The following is a 20,876-nucleotide window of genomic DNA, read 5'->3' as shown; positions in this document are numbered from 1 at the left end:
TTAAATCCATAGGGTAATGACTACCTGAACATTGTCAAAAGGAATAGGAAAAAAGTCCAGCTTCTGGTTCATGCTCATAACAGTGGCATGGTCTGTTGTCATGATGTCTCGCAACATCTTATGAATTGTGGTGGGTTGACCTTGGCTAGATGCCAGGTGCCCACCAAGCTGCTCCATCACTCCCCTCCTTGGCAAAACAGGGAGGGAGAAAATAAGAGAAGGAAAAAAATCCCAAACTTGTGGGTCAAGGTGAAGCAGCAACAGCAAGAAGTCATGCATGGACAGAAGCAAAGGAAAACAAAAGTTGTTGTTCTCTACTTCCCATCAGCAGGTGATGTTCGGCCACTTCCCGGAAAGCAGGCTTTGGTACGCGTACTGGTTGCTCCAGAAGACAAATGTCATATAAATAACAAATGCCCCCCTTCCACCTCCTTCCTCTTTTATATCTGAGCAGACATCACACACTATGGAATATCCCACCGGTCACTTTGGGTCAGCCGGCCTGGCTGTGTCCCCTCCCAAGATCCTGCCCCCCGCCAGCCTACCAGTGGGGGAGGGGGCAGGTTGGAGGGGCAGCCTTGGTGCTGTGCGAGCAGGGCTCAGCAGCAGCCAAACGCCTGGTGTGTATCACCACCTCTGCAGCCACCGGTACAAGCACAGTGCTGTGGGGGTGCTGTGGGGCTCAGCCCACCCAATACATGAAATTAGACTTGCAGATCGATCAGTTGACAGAGTACAGTGAATTCTCAAAGAATTAGGGAAGGGAAAGAATACTGTGCTAAATAACATTACAGAAACATTGCTTGTGATACAAAGTACTATGAAATTAAGACAGTCTATTAGTCATTACTTCTTAAACCATTAGAAGTTATACAATTGTATATAATAACTATATCTTGTTAACTGTCAAAAACTAGATCAACACTGTCCTCAATCTTCATTCAAGACGACTATTCTAAACTTTTAGAGAAAGACAGAAGGCCAAAGGCAGCTCAGTGTTTTCTGTCTACAACTTCGCCCTAGACTTATTATCAATACTTATCTTCAGTGTAAATGATGAACATGTTACACAATGTATGTCTTCAGTTTCACTGCATCTTAAACAAAAGTCAAGGGCTAGAGAACATGCATATAATAAACTTTTACTAACGTTATACAGTAACTTATTTCAATTAATATTGCAACAAGCTAGAAGTGCACGTATCTATGACATGTCAACAACCCTCTTAAAATCAGTTTCATAATTTCTAAAAATCTTACTCTGCCTTAAATCTAAAATGAGCAGATTTAGAGTGACTAAATTCTAGCAGGCCAAATACAGCAATATTGAGAAATAACACAAACAAAATGGTAAAAAGAAAATAAAACGAATAAAAAAGACAAAGACCAGCTTCCTATTACAAAGTCATTCAACAATTCATTTAAAGAAACTGCATTTCCAACAGAGGTTTTGTTATTAAGTAACCTTGTATCCAAAGGACCCTAAAATCTTTTCAGGACGTCCAGAAAATAACGCATGTTTGCTAACTCCTAGTTATTTCAGATGTACCAATACAGAAAGCCTTTGCAAGTCTCTTGCACAATTACAAGATAGATCCCAGCCACTGTTCCTTGTCTTTTTGCGTCAGGACATATGTAACTGCTCTGTAACTGCAAAGTTATGAGAAAAGAGTATAGTAGCACAATTTCAATTCCTAATGCAGGAAACCTGACAACAGTTATACAGGGGACAGCATTTTTATTAAAAGCTGAAAATTAAACTTGCATTTTTCTTTTAAAAAAATGATACTTTCGATATGAAAGCATCAACTCCCAAAGCCAAGCTAAAGCCTTAAATACTAAATAAAGCCTAAAATATTCTACCTGATAGGTAATAATGGATGTAACTTACTATACTACATGCGTATTAGTACACTCAGATCTATATGTCCTAAGTGTTGTAGCTCCAATAAAGGTACCTGGTCTGCTATTACTTACAGTGTGCAATTCACATGTTCAAGCATTCTAGATTAACATCTGATGGACAAGTGTCCTGTTTAAAGACTGCAGAGTCACTATCCTACAACCCAAATTTACTTGAAATGTGTTATTAATAGCAATGGTTACCTTCAAAACTGAGTGACAGTATCTCAAAATAAGAAAAGAAAATTACAAAGGTAAGAAGTTTATAATGCAAAACTCAGCAGATGCAAAGTTGCTTACATATTTGAAACATTAGCTGTTTGTCAAAACAACTACAGACTTTTCAATTTGCAGGCCAAGATTGCTACGAGTTTTGTTCATTTTATGTTGTTTTTTTTCAGTATCACACACTGTTTCACATGGTTTCCTTTGAAGCAAGCCAAAGCTTAGCTCTGAATAAACTGAACTTACACATTCAAATCCACAGTAAAAATAGGCCTTGGAAGCTTCCAATCATGCATGAACCTAAAGTGAATTTTGTGTATTCATAATCCTAATCAGCTCCATTCCTACATAAAAATTAGGGACGACGTTTCTTAGCAATGTCTACATCATAACTTGCTATTTTGCCACCTCCAATTATAAAAGAGCTTCTATAAATGTAAAACACTGCTAAATATTTCCTCCCCATGTATACAACTGCATGCAAAACCTTATTCATCCTATGAAGCAGAAAGAAAGCAAAATGCTGTAGATGGGATCAGTGGAACATAAGGAGGCTAATGAACCATTCCACATTGGAAAGGAACACTAAAAAATATAAAATGGAATGAAGAAGCAGACAACCAAAGCATTTAATACTCATGTGCTGAAAACGAAGGTGGCTAGGAAGTATACCTAAACCAAAATTACTTCCTTGGAAATCTGAATTTAATGTTACTACAAAAAGACTGAAACAGTTCTAGCAATTACATCACTTGAGCCTCCTTAATCCTGGATGATTTGTTCCTTTCTGTAAGGAGTACCTTTCAATCTTGTCATATTCTGTACACTGTCAACTTTATTATCTAAGATGGGTAGATTTAACATAGATCGATAATTTAGGTAATATTTTTCTAAGAAGGATTTTTTTCTAAGATGGAATATTTTTGTGTCCTCAATTCTTGGTATTCAATTCTTAGAACATATTTATTATAACACGTTCACCTCCTTTAAGAAGAAACAATTTAAAGACAGTGAATACTACATTTTTTATATATTTACTTTTTGCTGCCCTGATTTCTCCAATCTACACTTAAAACACACCTGAAACTCCATATCTAAAATGTATCAAACACTTTAATCTACAGGGTTTACAAGGGACAGAACATGGAGAGCTGGAAAGTAGTTTGAAGAGTTACTCTCTTCCCCTATTACAATGTCAGCCTCTGAAATGCTTGAAATACAGCTTCAACTTCTCTCTCTCTCTTTTTTTTTTTTTTTTTTTGGAAATTAACTGATCTTTTGAACCACAGATTAAAAACAACAAACCCCAAAACTTTTAATAAAAAATCATTTCATATACCACTGCAAACTAGGGTAGGAGGAATGGTGTATCCACATTACTGAATTAACATGATGTAAAAATTTACCAAGATAATTGCTTACAAAAAAATAGCAACAGAAACTGGGCTGTCACCTGATCAGTCTTGCACAATGTACCGTAGACATACAATTATATATTTCAGCAAAATATGCAGCTGCACCACAGAAATGTAAGGAACTTATCTTCACAATACTCCTGCTATATAAATAGTTGTACCACTATCTAAAAATGGGAAATTGAAGTACAGAGACATTTTATCAGTTGTCCGAGGTTTGTAGCTGGACTGAAAGAGCAGACACTTCTGAATTACCAACCATGTTTTAAAATAAACTTTAGAACTTTAGAAACTAAGCTTTAGAATTTAAAACTTTGAACAGAAGTTCTTTCATTTAGAGACACTCTCCCCAAAACAAGAAGAGGGCAATAGCTGCAGGCAAGGCAATTAGTGTAGTAAGTCCCCTCTCAATTTCCTCTCTTACACTTATTCAGAAATATTCATAAACATCCTATTGAACAGGAAACATTTTCAACACACCTGAAGGTGTGCAAATCAACGTATTAAATATGTTTGAGCTTTGCTCTGAATTCTCATGTTTCCACAACTAAAGGTCCTGGTACCTGACTTGTCCCTCAGTATGTTCTGTCTTTGGAGTCACACTATAAACATATAATGAAGAAACAAATTAGGATTTATATTAGGCAACAATATGTTCAACAACTAAATTTTGGTATTTGCATTATATGTGTGACAATTTCACATTTGCTCAATTTCCTAGCTGGGAACAGCAACAGGAATAGAACACAGTATCTCTAAACACAAGAAATAAATCAGTACATGCTTTATGTAATTCTCTAATGCATCACTCTGTTTTTGGAGGTAACAGCTAAGAGTTCCGTATTGTTGTCCAGAACAGCTCCTAAATTACAACCTCATTTTGCTTTGACAGCCAAACAAGGTATCTTAGGCTCCTAATCACACATTTTAGAGCTCTCAGATGAATGCTGACTGGGTGTTGGAGCAGGTTGAACCTGTAATGCCCTCCTATTCACTACTTGCTCTATAACCACATCAGTACTTTCAAGCAGAAGGAGATTAAAACTGACAGTCACTTGTACACAGGAAAACAAACAACAGAGACATTTCTGAAAATGCCTTTACTCTACAGCAGACTGTCCCGCATCCTCAGCTTCCAGCAATTTCAGTGGCAACTGGGGCTGATGGATACATATGGGTTTGGCTTGTAACAAACAGAAAAACAAAAGAATAAAATAGATAGAAAACCTGTCTGTTAAAAAAAAAAAAAAAAAAAGAAAAAGAACAGTATTTGCAAACCAGTGTTCATTAATGTAATCATCTTCATTCCCTCTTTTATACACATACCCAAAATTTCAGCTAACATGCATGACTTCTTTAAATATATGGTACCTTCATTAAGACAAATCCATGTCCTAACCTCTGATGCTGTAGTTTTTAGAAGAAGTTACTTAGCAAGATATCTTATTTGATCTGAAGCCCTTTGAAACTTTAGTTCAGCTGTGAGCAAAACCACCGTATCTTCCCTTTATGATTACACTTCCAGGAAAAAAACATTGACATTTTCATCTGAATGGCATGAGTATCTCACATACACTCTCACCCCACCCCACCTCCATCTCTTGTAAATAAAAATATTTTTAAAACAAAACATGTTTTGTAAAACTCAGAAGGAGAAAAAGTTTGTGTGGGACATTTAACTACCACAGGATCATTTTTGCTTTTGAAAGAAATGGAGCTTTTTTTTGGTTTTTTTTTTCAAAGACTGAAAACTTATCCTTTTTTTATTATTCTGAGAAAATAACAGTGGAACTACCATATTAAACTGTGGAAGTCCATGACATAAGTGCAAGACACCACTTCACTACACATTGGAAGATAATAAATAATACTGCAATTTCAAAGTAACAAATTAGAGAAAGTTGCTGGGAAGATGTACAGAGTGACAGTATGTACTAAAAATCATTCCAGAGAGACTGAATTCTAAAACTCATTAAATAAGTCTTTTCACCACATTGATCAGGGAATGGAGGGGATAAACCAAAAATGTATCTTTGGTGCAGGATTTATCAGGAAAACAACTTGTCTTCCTCCTCCTGTGTTACTGACTCTTATTTATCTGAATCAGTAGAACAAAAGTAAGATAAAAACGAAGAAACATTTTCTTACTGTAAGGCAGTAACTTGACTCTGGAAATTAGTTTGGAAAAGAAACCTCATGCTACCTGTATGTATTAGAAGTTCTAGTATATAAACTGTCATGACTTTATCTAGAGTAAGTTATATTCCTAAAAACAGCTTCCCTGTGAGTTTTTTGGGATCAAAAATCTTAAAAGCATATTTGATACATACTTTCATAGTTAGTTATACGCAAGAATAAATTAATTCCTAAAAACAAAAATAAAACTCCACTTTCACGCTAATACACTTGTGCTATTTCTCAGACTTGGAATCAATGATGAAATTGATAAATTGATCCACAAGAAAGAAAATAAAATTAAGACTAACAGAATGGCACATTTACAGGGGAAACACCAAACATACATCATTCCACTCCAGCTTTTCTGCTCAAATTTGTTCACTGTTTATGTTCTCTAGAAGCAATTCAGGTTTGTATATACATTACAAATTTTGGCTAATGAGCAGGGATTTTTCCTTCAATAGGAAGCAACATTAAAAAAAAAAAAAACAAAAAAACAAAAAAACGCACCCCAGAACACAATAAGCCAACATTTAAGCATGAAGAATACCAGCTTCAGAAGGTAAATATCATATCCATCTCCCGTTGCAAAGATCTAAATTAGTCCCATCAGGTGACATGTATCCTCCAATAAATTGTGAGCTAACTATCCTCCGAGTCTGAAACAGGCTCTCCCACAATTCAAGGGAAAAACTGCAGAGCGGTTAATCTTAGCAATAAAAGTAAGATGATGGGAAACAGGAAAGCTAACACCAGAATAAACAAAATAGCTGAAGTGTTATTTAGCAATAGGACTGACATCACACAGGCTGTACTATTCCAGAAAAAACAAATTAAGGAAAGATAGTTGAAGCCATTTCTGCCCAGTAACAACTCACGTAATCCAAGTCAGAGGAAGAAGCAAGCTTTCCCAGGTCTGGATCCACTCAAAGTTCTGTCCTGAGGTTAATTTACTGTCTTAAAACAGACGTTTCCAAACAACAGTGCACATACTGTTTGTGGTACAGTAAAACTTCATAACATGCACACAGAAAATGGACTGGTAGACTCCTCCTTAGTGGAAAACACCAACAGTTTTTGGGGCAATCAACATGATTTCAATTACCAAGGTGTTAGTGTGGCAAACAAGAACTACAGAAATTACCTAGACTCTTCGTAACTACCCCACTATAATAATAATAACCTGAGGTTAAATAACCATTGCAATACCCATTGACTTAATCTTGTTTTGAGACACCTGCTGACAAAAACAGCATCTCTCAGCCAAATACAGGTTAGAACTAGGAAAGCGGTTTTAAGGAAGCACCCTCTGGGGAAGGTAACATGCCACAAATAATTTAATGCCAAGTTTAGCCTTCACATTCTAAAAATGTGATGTAAACAACTGAATCTACCAAACCAAAACTACTAAAATAAATCAACCTAAATTCCAGCAAAACCATGTTAACTTATCTCCACCGACTGGGAAACTATCTATCAGCATGGAAAATGAAACACACCTCCAACAATTTAACCTAAACACTCTTTAAATGATTTTTAACTCAGACACAAAGACTTAACCCTATACCTTGATTTTTACACTTACTTCATTTTTATTTCTTTATTTTAAAGGGTTTCATGTATTGTTAGGATTCTTACATGTATTTGTTATTAAGCTACAAGATTGACTTTCTTCTACTTATGAGGCAATGAGTTAAACGAATACTTGATTTTAAATTAAAAGTTAAGCACAATACTACTATTTTTAAAACATGCCTAGACATTCTACCCATTACTACATCTGCCTTTACACACTTGAAATAAGATAAAACAAGTACTCTCCATGGAAGGATTGAGTCAATTTGTTCACAGAAATCTGCAGGACTGCTCACCACAACAAAATAGCTTTCAGTTGTTACATAGAATCACAATTTAAAGCGCTATCTCAAAATCCTAAGGCGACACCATAAAACTAGTTGCTAAATGTTGTGCATTCTACCTACGAGTTAAAAATCCACTTCCACCCTCAATTAATTTTACTGTTACCATAAGAATAGACCTACTGTGGGTATATGATGAACACATTGTAAAACGGAAAATCAAATGAGATCTGTTTCAAAAATGCAGCATTATGGCTTTTAACAAAACTGCAAACCTAGACTAAATTAGTGAAAGGAGTATGACAGCTGAAATGACAGAGCCTCCAAGAGGCCTAAGCATTATTAAAGTTTTTCCTTATTATGCTCTTAGGCACAATCTGATTAGTTCCAACAGCTGCCTAGCAGGAGAAGCCAACCAATAATTCCACAGTTATATGTATATTAATGTATCTCTTTAGTTTTCAGTGATTTCAGAGCCAGGTAGCACAGAGCACTATAGCATGACCTTGTATCTTTTGATTTATTGTGATACTGAATATTTCAAATGCAAACCATGTCAGAAATTCCTGATCCTCACAGCGTAAGTTACTGTATTAAAACCTTTTCTGATAGACAAATTTGTTTCACCCACTTGTACAGAATGAAAAAAAACCACACAAAAAAGAAAAGGGAAAAAAACCCAACTGCACATAACTTAAACTAGTCAGTTTTCTGTTAGATGCATTGAGCAACAAAAACCAATTTTGTTACCTTGCTCATGAAACCCAGTACCCTGTAGCACATGCTGTGCTGTGACAAGTATGTAGTTGAACTTCAAACCAATATTCAAAAAGACTTCACTCCTGTTTATAAGAACTCTTCTGGCATTATCTGAACATTACAACAGCAATGAGGAGACCGCTAGTTTCACCATTTCCCTATGAATAGAAAACACACTGCACACACATTCACCACCCACCACCCACCCCTAACACATTAATTATTGTGAAAGGTTTCAAGCCTAGGAGTGAGACTTTCAACCAAATGGAATATTGAATTATACAACTGTAAATCAAATATTTTTGAAGTTATTATCAAAACTAATCATGGATATGGAAGCATCTAAAACCCTCAGGCTTTACTTCCACAAAGGTAAATTAGCTTCTTAAAGAGCCTTGACTCTTCTTCCAGTTCCTTAACATAGGAAAAACTTAGGAGAAAACCTTATTCCTTGAGTAGTACAAAGTTTTCTGCCACGGGGTAGCAGAAAAAATTCTGCTTATATCTCTGGCCTTTACTTCTCACCTTAGCTCAAGCACACATACATTTCAAATATGAACCACAGTAATTTTATTTCTACTTAATGTAATAGAATGAGCATGCTTCTTTTTGAAAAATGTATTTGCACACCTTCAGATCTCCTTCATGAGCTTATGAAAAAAACTATATACATTTTTAAGTAAAAGTTTAATTCCTTCATCACTGTATCCAAAACATATTTCAAAGACAGTGCTGTTTTCACAGTACAAGAATGTCACCAGTGGAATGATGGAAACAGAAGCTAAAGTAAGTGCTTGTCACTTGATGGTAGGTTCTAAAACTTTGCTAAAATTCCAAATGCTCACATTATACCATTTATAATTTTTACAGAATATGTTTAAAACCTAACTGGAGAAACCACACATAAGAAAAAAAATCCAGATAAGAATATCAGAACCACCACTTCTGCACAAGAAATCTGTTAACCTCAAATTGGTGAAAGCTCAGGAATAGCTTTGGAAAATACGCTTGTGCTCTTTTTACAATCTCTCCTAAGTATTTGATACCAAGTGTTAGAGACAGGATACAAGATCAGACGAAACAAATTTTCATTCAGCAAGCCCGTTCTCAGGTCAAGTCAGTATCATTCACATCACTTACCTATAAGGAAACTGAGGCAGAAGTGACTCACTCACAACTACTCTGCAGACCAGTAACAAAACCACAAGGACTCAAATCTCACAAGTTCAGTGACCCTCAAAGATCACATCACCAGGGTACAGAGCACATGTGTTACAGAAAACACCACCAAAGCACAAATAATACTGGTTTAGATACCATTTAAAAAATGAGAACAGGATTTTCAAGTCAATTGCACCCTTTTAGAAAATGCCACTATTTCTCACATAGCATTGCTCTACATAAAAAGTAAAAAAATATTCAGATTGCTCATTTATTCTCTCCCAAAGTTAGTAGAAAGAATGGTGATAAACTTGACCTTTTATAGAAGTCATAAACATTGTAAATTGTCATAATAATCATCCTGCCATTCATAAACCACAGTACTAAAAGACAGACCATTGGAATGGTCTTTCTGTTTATGTATTCACTCTTTGATCATTTGCATTTTTTTTAAAACAATGTTTATGTTTCCCTTACTTATGATTGAAATTCACACACTTTTACCTTCTTGGAACCCACCTTCACAAGCAAACTTGAAAGAAAAAAAACACCACAGAAACAAGAGATTATATCACTGTCCTTGCTGTCTATTCCTGTCACTGGTTAGCACAGACCCAAAACAACCAGGCTGGCCAAGGTAACTATTTGAGACTGAAAACAGAGACAAGGCAAGACTGAGAAGACAACAGCCCAGCTAAGTTCCATATGTGAAAATGTACAGCAAAGGTCATAAAGTCTTAACACAATGCACATCAAAATCTGATTAATAAAAAAAAACCAAACATCAGAAGCAGATATTAAATACACACTAACGATTCCCCCCCCCCCCCCTTTAACTTTGTCCAAGGTCCAATTAGGCATTTAACTTAATTGTCATGAACTCCAAATGACGCTGGCAATTAAAGGCTTAATTTTTTCAAGTGACAACTTCTTATAGGTATCAGACAACTACAGAACTACTTCAGAAGTTAAAAAAAGTCGTTAATGTGAAGTCTTACAGAGAACTAGGTGATCTGTAAACTTCAAGGCACTGATTCATGTTCTGGTATTTTACAAGCATAGCAAGTACCTTGGATATTCATTGCATGGATATTTCAAACAATAAATGGTGTGCAACACTGATGGAAAGCAGGAAAGTTCTAACAATCTTTTACGGTCTATTTGAAAGACTGGCTTTCAAATTATGGTATTCATACATTGTGCTGGCTTTCCATACAAAGGTCAATTCACCAATGGAAAATACCAATATTGAAGTTACATGGAAAACTGGATAGGAAAAAAACCTAGAAGCTACTACTTTGTTTATACCTTTAAACGTGCTACAACAAATAGGTTTGAAAATTCAGTAATGGAAATGATGAAAAGTATATGGTTGCAGTTAAAATGAAGAGGAAAAAGTAATCTCAAAGTGAAAAGCCATAAAGTATCCCATTCTGAAAAGCACAGACAGGAACATTCTGACTGAAAAGAAAAAGAAAAGGTGGGGGGAGAATGATAAAGCAAAGAGAAAAAACTACAATTATCTGACTTTGGAACATCAGCAATAACCAAAGCAGTAATACACATCACATTAATAGAGTGAGCAATTATAACACAATGTGAGAAAAATGTATTTCTATACCGACAGCTGATGACTCAGAATTCATTCCTTTTACCAATGTTGCTTTTTGTTTCTTTAAAATTGTCTGAAATGCTCTTTACTACATGTCCAAGCTTCAAAAGCTCTACAGGACTTCAATGTTCAGACCAATTATATTGCCGGGCTGCAGAATATAAATTACTTTGTAATAAACCTTTCTTTCAGGAATAAAAATAACCACACTAATGCAGTCAAGTGCCACCGATCCATGGTGACACTTGATTTAAATGTATTATTTGATAGCTGAAAAAATGTAATTTTGGACTTACCTTTCTCTCCTCCCTGTACTTCCTCTTAAAAAGAGGAAATGCATTACATACAGTGTATTTGGGGGAAAACCAGCTAGGAATGTTTAAAACTCTATCACTAACATTCAATATTAGAAAGGTAAAAGCAAAATTAAAATCAAGAACACATTAGTATTGTAAAAGCTTCTTTTAGTTCTACACTTTAGAATATTAAGGCAGGAAAAACTGTTACTGTCTCTCCTATTTTCAAACATATCTTTGAAATTGGAAATCTTCATCCCTCCCAAAAACAGAGGTCATGGAAAAGTAAGTTGGATGACACAAAAATCTGAAAATTTTCTGAATATTATCATTCCCTTTCTTTTTTCTTTTCTTTACTAAACATTTAAAAAATACTACTTTTTTATTGCGTCATACGTATATGTGAAAGAGACAACTATTAATGACTAACTTGGAACTGTTAATAATAATTGGAATAAGTTTATCTGCATGCAGTCTCCTGTAAACCTAGCTCAAGGTTTCTCACAACAGTCATCCCTAATACAAGTAAAATACGTATTGCTGCATCTATTAAAATGACTAAAAGCAGCAAGGAAAAAAAAGATCAAACTCACAAGATTATTCTGAAACTAGAATTACTACGGACCCAAAGAACTTTTACATTCCATGCAACAATACTGAGTACAATTAGTTAATTTTCTTCTAGAACTTATGATAATTATCTTTAATTTGGTCAAAAAAAAAAGAAACGGTCTTTAGAACTAGTATATTTCACACATGGATGGTGACAGCTCTTGCAATCTTCAGTAATAAGGTTCTTATTTAGTAATAAACAAGTTTACTAACAAAATTATTAACTAAGAAAATTACCAAACACTTTAAAAATTCTGTTGGACACATTGGTGATGGCTACTATATCAAGCAGAAAAACAAAGTCAGTATCAGTAACATAATTAATAAATAAATTGTCTGAAGTTCAAAAATTAAAAGAAAAAAAATGACCTATGTTAGGTCATTCCTTAAAGATAGAAATAGGGGCCAGAAAGAAACATCATTATTCACAGATACTGACAGTGAACACACACACAAAAAAAATAAAATTTTATATATATATATATATATGCACACACCAGCACAATGGTGGTAAACTCACAGGGTATTTTGAAAAGGCTCCTACCCGTTTCCTTTGTGACATAAAAAATATAAAGTCTTTAAAATACTGTAGATTTCAAGACAGTAGTAAAGATTATGGGTGCAGTATAATTTGTCCTAAGTGCACTGTTAGCAACCTGTCAGAACAAAAAGATGGCATATATATAAAATTGCTAAATACACATATATGCTAAGCCACAATTATTTCTTCTACTGCACCTGAGAAAAAGTTCCCAGAAGAGGTAATTCATTAGCGCCTTTCTCACATATCACATCTGGGGAAAGGTAACAGCCAGAAACCTGAAGGCCATATTTGATCCCTGAATATTTTGGAGGGCCCTGATCTATGCAAAGCAAGTAAGACAGACAAATTTTCAAAAGCACAAGAAAGAGACACTCAAAGGAGTCAGGTGACTTATCACAGATTCAAGAACAGGCTTATACACTTCTTGGATGGCTGCAAGATCTCTGTGGATCCTGCCAGCTGTATCTGGTAGCAAATAACTGCTACCTTGTTGGAATGACACACAGGTTAGGGCAGTATAAAAACAATTGCAAATGGAAACAGGTGATGACATCTGAGGGCCTGAAATTCTTGCAAGTTGTCTGAGAATCATCATTAAGTCATGAAAACTTAGCAGAGGTCTGCTGAATTCCTCACCCTTCTCTATCTTTGCACTTTTCTTGACACTGTAAGGCAGTTAGAATGTCTTAATACATTAGGAAAGCATGTAGCAATGTTGTCCTCTTCACCAGCATACTTCTGTGGCTAATTTGGTGTTCATCTCTAGATACAGGTTTCAAAACTGTTCTGATTTTAAAAACCTGCATATATGGGTTAAGCAATGATCAAGAGCTGCTTCTATAATTGATAAAAGCATTTAGTCCTCAAAGGCACTGAGAAGTTTATTTCATTTTAGACTGTGAAGGTACTGATTTTTCAAAGACTGCACTTCAATGTTAGATTGTGATGAGGAAAGCTAATGATAGCTGCAAAAATTAAAATTTCAATTTACATTTTTTTACTTACATATATATTTTTAATATAGCCCCAAGGAAGAGCATGAAATATATTGAGAGACAGCGTGCATTTCTACTACCCTAACGCAAATTATTTTTTCCAAGTAGTGACATACTTATAGACAAAAAATCTATGTGCAACTGTAACAAACATCATACTCTGTAGTGATATCCAATTAAAACTGTTATCTTCTTGCTTGCGTCTTGTAGAAAGGAGAAAATAGAGAAGTCAAGTCAAATAAAAATAATAGTTTCCTACCGTCTGAAACTGAGGAGGATTTTATGGCAAGCCTAACACAAGGAAAAGTTCAAGGCAGCTTCTACTGAAATTGAAGTCTTGATCAAGTAAAAACTCAATCGTTACTCCAGTTTTAACTTTCAGAGATCTTCCTAGATAATTTGATTGTTTGTCTGCACTTATGAAATATTTAGCCAATAATTTTTGGAATTAACCAGTATAGAGATGTAACACTTGATTTCTTTCTTTCCTCCAAGTAGCTCATAAGATACAGCTATCTGAAACTAAGTAAGCACATTTAACAACAACAAAAAAACAACCACACACACAAAAAAAAAAAAAAAAAAAAAAAACCACACACCAACAACAAACCCCAACCCTGTCCTCCAGATAACCATCGCCAGCATCTAAACCTACAGAAAAGGGCAACAAGTTTTCAGTACACTGCTGCTTATGTGGAACATTCAAAGAATTTCAGAAAGTTCAGTGAATGAGACTATTTATAAGCTGTAACACACAAACGACACTGAAAACAGTTTCTGTCATGTGTTTTACACCTGTAGTCAATTCAAATATTACCAACATTAGAATTTTTGGCAACATGTAAAGATTTTAAAAGAACAAAATTAAGCATTGAAAATTAAGGTGACCATGAAATATGAGTGAACTGAATTTGAACATGACCTTTAACATTTTTCTATAAATTTGTCTCAGAGGTGCACTGCATTGCCATTGTAAACCTAAAAATTAGCCATTCATGTGAGGAAACTTCAGTGTAACTGCTTAATACAACACACTTTTTTTAACTTTGTTTGATGTTGTATACTTGCAGTTTCAATACCATGCATATATGTAATCCAAACTATAATATTGAGACACATGGGGGTTTTGTTACTGCTTTTATTGTGGTTTACTGTTGAGAGCATTATAGATAGCGTAATTGGCAATTTCTTTCCATATAAATAAAACTGAAGTTTTTACTCAATCTGTTTTGGGAAAGTATTAATTTCTAAGTGTTGTCTATATACTTGGTTTCAAGAGGACCATGTAAACAAATCCTTAGTCTATTATGCTCAGAAAGCATCACCACATCTGTGTTAACTAGCATACTGATCTGTCTGGACATAAGCAAAAGATAATATTCATATAAGATAGATGAAGTGAAGGTCTCCATTTGACAGATTTGTGCCTTCCAGCTCGAGTCTATCATCCTTCCCACACAGAGACATGCTAAGTTATATATTATTGTTCCATGACAGCTAGTGTGAAATTCAGAGCCTTGAATGCAAAAAGATACACCAACTTGTCCCTCACCCTAACTCACTGAACTTACTATGCCTGGAAGCAAGACTTTCTCCTCCAGTCTTCAGTCAATCCCCCAAAGGGATGTCAGGATAATGGAACCTGACAGTTCTACAGTAATAATGCCATAAACCACCCTAAAGGAGCCTTGTATCAACCAACAAGCAGCAATTACCTTGACTCAGTACCACCCGTAAGTAGTACAGTTTTATCTACTTAGAGGCACTAATTCACAGCTCTAAAAATGCAAATCAAGTATTTTCCGTTTTAAAAATCAGTAATTTCAAGATTTAACAGAAATATGGAATGGCATTTCAACCTCTACAAATTTATATTAGAAGGAAGTAAGGTAAGTTTTACAAACATCAACTATTTGTGCAGTCGGCCATCTCAGTAAGCAGTATTTGTAAATCTTCAAGGGACTGCTAAAATTCTTGTCGCTTCAGATAGTAATTGTCCACATCTCAGTGGAGAAGACAAGGAAAGGGAACCACCCGTGAGAAAAAAATGAAGCTATGCTATAACATTAAACAAATACACTGATCTTCTAGCAGTAATGCAGAAAGGGAAAGTCGTTTTGATTCTGACCTACCCCAAAGCCACGGTGGACTTAGGGGAAAAAAGACATTCAAAAGACACCCTGTCTGTCCTAGAAACCCCCTCTCTTCTAAAGGGCAGCTAAAAGTTACTTTAAAAAGACAATGTGTCCAACTCTCCATATTTATTAAATTACAGGCACTAGAGGGTGACCTTAGAGCTTGACTGGAGTGCAACTCCAGAGCAAAAAAATTCCTCAATCTATTTTTGAGCTCCCTAAATTCATTACCTTCCCCATCTCTGCTGGCACATGAAATGGGAAAGAAGACATACTACTGTTCCACAAATACATGAAGTATAATTCATATGAGCCATTACAATGGAGATGGAAGCTAACTTGTCCTGCAAAGTTATGCTGAATGATATCCCTATGCTAATTCAATTAAGGAATTGCAAGGTAAGAAAAATAGACCATCCCCTCTTCCAAGCAGAAATACAGAATCTTAGTTTAAGCTACATGTCAGGGGGAGGGGTGAGGAAACACCAACCCTCAAATGCTTTTTTAACATGCATCTTATTTTCACCTGCTATATAAGCACTGCCAAATTTAGGATTTAACAAAACCATTATTTCTCAGTTTTAGGTTCAAATACCTAAGTACTATTGTTACCTGGGACACCAATACATGTGTAATGGACTTTTATTTTAGCATCAGTGAAACTGGAAATATCACTGACCAGCTAACCTTTCTTCAATGACAAGAAAGAAATACCAAAAAGTTATTGTCATTGTCTTATCAGGAAGTCAAGAAATTTCCTATCTGAATCATGTATTTTCCTGAGTATATGTAAGTCTGAAAATGAAAAGTCTTGGAATCTGGGATAGCCATCTCCTATAATTCAGCCATATGTCGCTTACACAATTACTAGAAAGGGTTGCTAATAAAAAAAAAGTGCAAAAATACTTTGCCACTAGTGTGCTACCAAAAAATTACAAAGAATTTTGGATAACAGGCCAATAATGATGTTGGAATTTACCTAATCTTGTTATGCAATATTCAGTAAGACCTGAAAATATTAATAAATGCCTGTTTACATGTAGAAAAATCTCTGCCTTGGCAGTTTTTTCACAGAAGGCAGATATCGATTAACAACCACACCAGGCTTTCTGTGACCTACTTAAAGGGCCAATATACCGCTTCATTTTCCTTTCATACTGCTGAAGCCTACACAGAAGAATCATCCACATTAATTTCAGTATGATTACCTGTTTAATTCTCCCTCATTCAAACATGGTCTGAGACTAAAAGTGGGGGTTGCTGCTTCAGCTTCCACTTAAAGGAATGAAAGCATAAAAAAAGGGCAGAAATGAAAGGTTCAAACAACTGATGCTTGGGACAATGAAGATGATCTGGTGAACTCATGTTAAGGAAATTTAAGCCTGTGTCACTACACACTGAGTTTGAGTGACATTAGCCATGCTTTCTTCCTCTCTATATATACTGAACCACTCAAATACTGGTGCAGCATTAAAACACAAACAGGTTATAGAAAAGTTTTGATTCTCCGCTGTTAGTGTTTTTGACTATCAAATTTGTATTACTGCTTATGATATGATTATTAACAATGATTTCATTCATCTTTCTGGTTCCAATTTAACTACAAATCTAGTCTTACGCTATAATTTTGATGTAACTATCTTTAATTTTACATAAAACACATGCCCTTTCATTCTTGATTTTCTGAACAGTGATACTAGTTACTTGATCCAGAACTACTGTAAGGCTCAGAAATAACCTAGTTTCAAGTGCAAGACTCAAATATGATGAAGATTTGTGATCTCCATTTTCCATGGGTCATGTAATTGATAAACTGTATAAAAAAGGAGAAAGTTTCTATTGAAAGACATAAGAAGAGATCATCTACAGTAGCAAGAGGTAACTCTCCTCCTCAGAGACAAGACTGATATGTTGTGAGAATGAGTAAGAATCTATTTTGTCAGATTACAGAGGTATGAACTGACAGCTACAAAAAGATTATTATATTATTCTAGAAGGAATGCACCAGCTGCTTCTGATAAGTAAATACAGGAAAATTACTGTAACAGGTAAGAGTAATGCTGTAACAGTAACGCCAATCTAATTTCCTCCTAAACTGTAACAGATTACAGCAACAACCGATTAGCACACAGGATTAGCTCACAGAAGAAAATGCTCTCCTCCTTTAAGAGTAGTTACGCAGTCCACTGCTGAGTATGGTTGCCCCTATACAATATCTAATGCATGTGGTATACCTAGTTGACAAGAAATGATAACTAATCAATAAAAATAATTTACTTTAAAACATGCATTTATATGAATCCTTTTGGAAGTACACGTGATGCTCCATTACAGTGCTTCAACACGGAATTCTATTAAAAACCTGCTCTGAAACAGCTCTCCATTTTAATATGTAAGAGAAGACAGAAATACTTCACACTAAAATCTCCATAGTCAAAGGCAGAGGCCTGTGACACCTCCATATTCTAAGTGTATTAATCAGGCTATACTAAATATTAGCTTGCCTTGAACTCAAATATAAATGTACCAAGTTGTACAGACACAATGTACATTTCACATCAGTGTGTAAGCAATGTGAACGCCCTGAAGAAGTGCAGAAAGACTTGTAGGCTTAGCTGCCTACCAGGGTTAAATAAGAATATTTGTAGATTCATCCTTAATTAGCTATCTCAGTTTATTACCATTTGAATTTAGAATTTCCTTTTACATTCTGATACGTTAACATACTACTTCTTTTTAGAAATGCCTCTTTTTCCCTGTCATTCCCAGTTTAAGTAGTTATCTCAACTGAGACCAAGTAACAAGTTTTTCCATCCGGCCATTTCTTTCTCTGAAATACTTCACTATCTGTCTTAGCTGCCCCTTCTACTATCCTACTATCGGTTATGCCATCTTTCTGTCCAATTTAGACTTGGAGTTATGAGAAATTTCTCATTAGAAATGCTTTTTCTTTTATTTTTAAATCTTATCAAGTCTTCCCTCCTTAGCCCTATTCATAGTAAACACTGTTTGCTATTTGAACCCTTAATGTCATCCTATCCACAGTCAGCTTTGAGCATCCCAGCAGCGAAGCATTATTTTTTATAATGCTATACACAACAATTCCTATTGGTAACAGCAGAGGTTACACAAAACTTGTCTTTTTATAGAGTTCATCCATTTCAGACACTGTATAGTTGAATCACAGACACGGGAAAGTTTTGAGGTTGCAGTACCATACATCAGTTACATATAAAGAAGTTATTTTCTATTGAGGTACATTTTGAGAAGATGCAAACAGGCAAAAAATACCTGTTTACTAATCAGTGTGGTAAATAAACCATTCTGGTATTAAATAAATCAAATCCTGTGTTAGGAAACTTCCAAGTAATGCTGAACCCAAAGTACAACAATACCTTTCTTACAATGTTGTTTTTCTTCTATTTTAGAAGGATTTTTAGAAAAAGGCAGGAGATTAAAATAACAGGAAAGTCTGTTACAAAGACTGTATGATTAACTACCTACTTTACAAAGGAAACTGAATACCACAACTATGTGCAACCTCCTTCCCCATACTTTGAGAGGGACAATAAGTATAACAGAGAGAGGAAAGGTTGTTTACCTTCCCAACAAGGTAGAGAGCTGCTAAAAATCTGTTAAAAACCTATAAACTATTAAGCTTTGTATTGAGTTTGTTCTTTGGTAGGCATTGTTATGGCAAAAATCTCTTTGTCTTCTAGCAAAATCAGCCTGGCTTCACACAGACAATAAGCATATTCAAAAAGTTTAGCTAAAGTGAGTGAAATTAACTGAAGAACTTTTTCTTCATTGCACAGCTTGTCAATTCGCTATTACTTTTTCTAAAATACAGAGCAACACATTTCACTCCACGGCTTCACGTATGCTAAAGCATCAGCCTTTGTGCTTCTACAGTGACTTGCATATCTTATCATCTCCCACTCCTCTGCCATCCTCTAAACAAGCTGCCCCACTCATCATCTTCATATCCGATGCATCCCAAAATTTCCCACCACACTGTCATATCAGCCCTGCTAGACTCATACTGTTCAGAAAGCATGACAGTTACATGTGCTGCAGTTCCCCTACTTTTCTGTATGCTGGTTATAAAAGGAAGGAAAAGGTGAACACACATCAGAAGTCAGAAGACATTAGTATCTTCAGACTACACCCCAAAAAACAGCATAGGGTAATGCCTATGAGAAAAGCATTTTGAAAGAAAAGCCAAGCAGTGTCATCCATGTGCACCCACCACCCTCCCTCCTGGTATTTCAGAGTTACCCAGGGAAGCGTTCTCAGTCACCAACTCTCTTCCCTTCCATCTCCATATTCTGCCCCAGTGATGGGCAGATCTTTGTACATACTACATTCCCTGCTTGCTCATCAGAATCCTTCACTTCTACTACATTATTCTCCTTCTTATATGATCACTTTAGGTATTAACATTGTAAAAACTACCAATGGAATAACATCCAGACATCACTATTCCAAATGGCGTCTGGCTGTCCTAAAGCGCTTCTTGGTTTTACATATATTTTTCAAAGTATGTGAAATTGCTGGCTTATTTAAAGGCAGCGGATCCATAGCTCAAAAAGTACTTGACCAACAGGCATGCAAGAAAAAAAAGCAATTAATAAATTTAAGAGATCTGTCTGCAGGGCTGTGATTTTACCAATTATTTTGGCTGTGACACGTCTTGCACAAAAATTCAGAACTTTCAGTCCATGCCAGTGTGTGTTTTCATCCTCATCATCTTTCTTTCCCTTATGTGGCAAAAGCAGTTTTCCAAAAGACACTTGAAGAAACATGTAACTGATTTTATTTATGTTTTCCCCCCTAACTCAAACACCACGTTACTGTTGTTGTTTTGAAAGTTACTTGCACATCTCTGTGAAATCTCATCTCACATCAGACAAGGCCTTATGCCCTGCACTACTTTTGGTACAGAACGGTAGCTGGTATTTTAGATGAGCTCCCACCTGCATGATACAAATAAGCTATCATTCTGCTGATCTGTTAACATTCCATTTCTGAACACACAGTCCAAAAAACTCAAAAAACAAGACCGCTATTGTGATGATCTGAACTGTTGCTCACTCAATCTCAGGGACTCCCAATTTTGTTGTTTTCTGTTTTTTTTCCTCTTCCTTGAAAAACAGCACGTTTCTCTCAGCTATATTAGCTCT

At 35.5% G+C, this 20,876-nt stretch overlaps 1 protein-coding gene across 5 annotated transcripts in view; it reads right to left on the bottom strand.

Annotated features, from left to right (window-relative positions):
• Positions 1-20,876, bottom strand: part of PCDH11X (protocadherin 11 X-linked) — a 520,437-nt gene that overhangs the window by 445,479 nt on the left and 54,082 nt on the right. The gene's annotated exons all lie outside the window — the stretch shown is intronic.

This window comes from Falco punctatus (assembly GCF_963210335.1).
Source record: "Falco punctatus genome assembly, chromosome: 15".
Classification (NCBI taxonomy): domain Eukaryota; kingdom Metazoa; phylum Chordata; class Aves; order Falconiformes; family Falconidae; genus Falco; species Falco punctatus.
The sequence above is the reverse complement of the archived record's forward strand: the minus strand, read 5'-3'. Positions and strand labels throughout refer to the sequence as shown.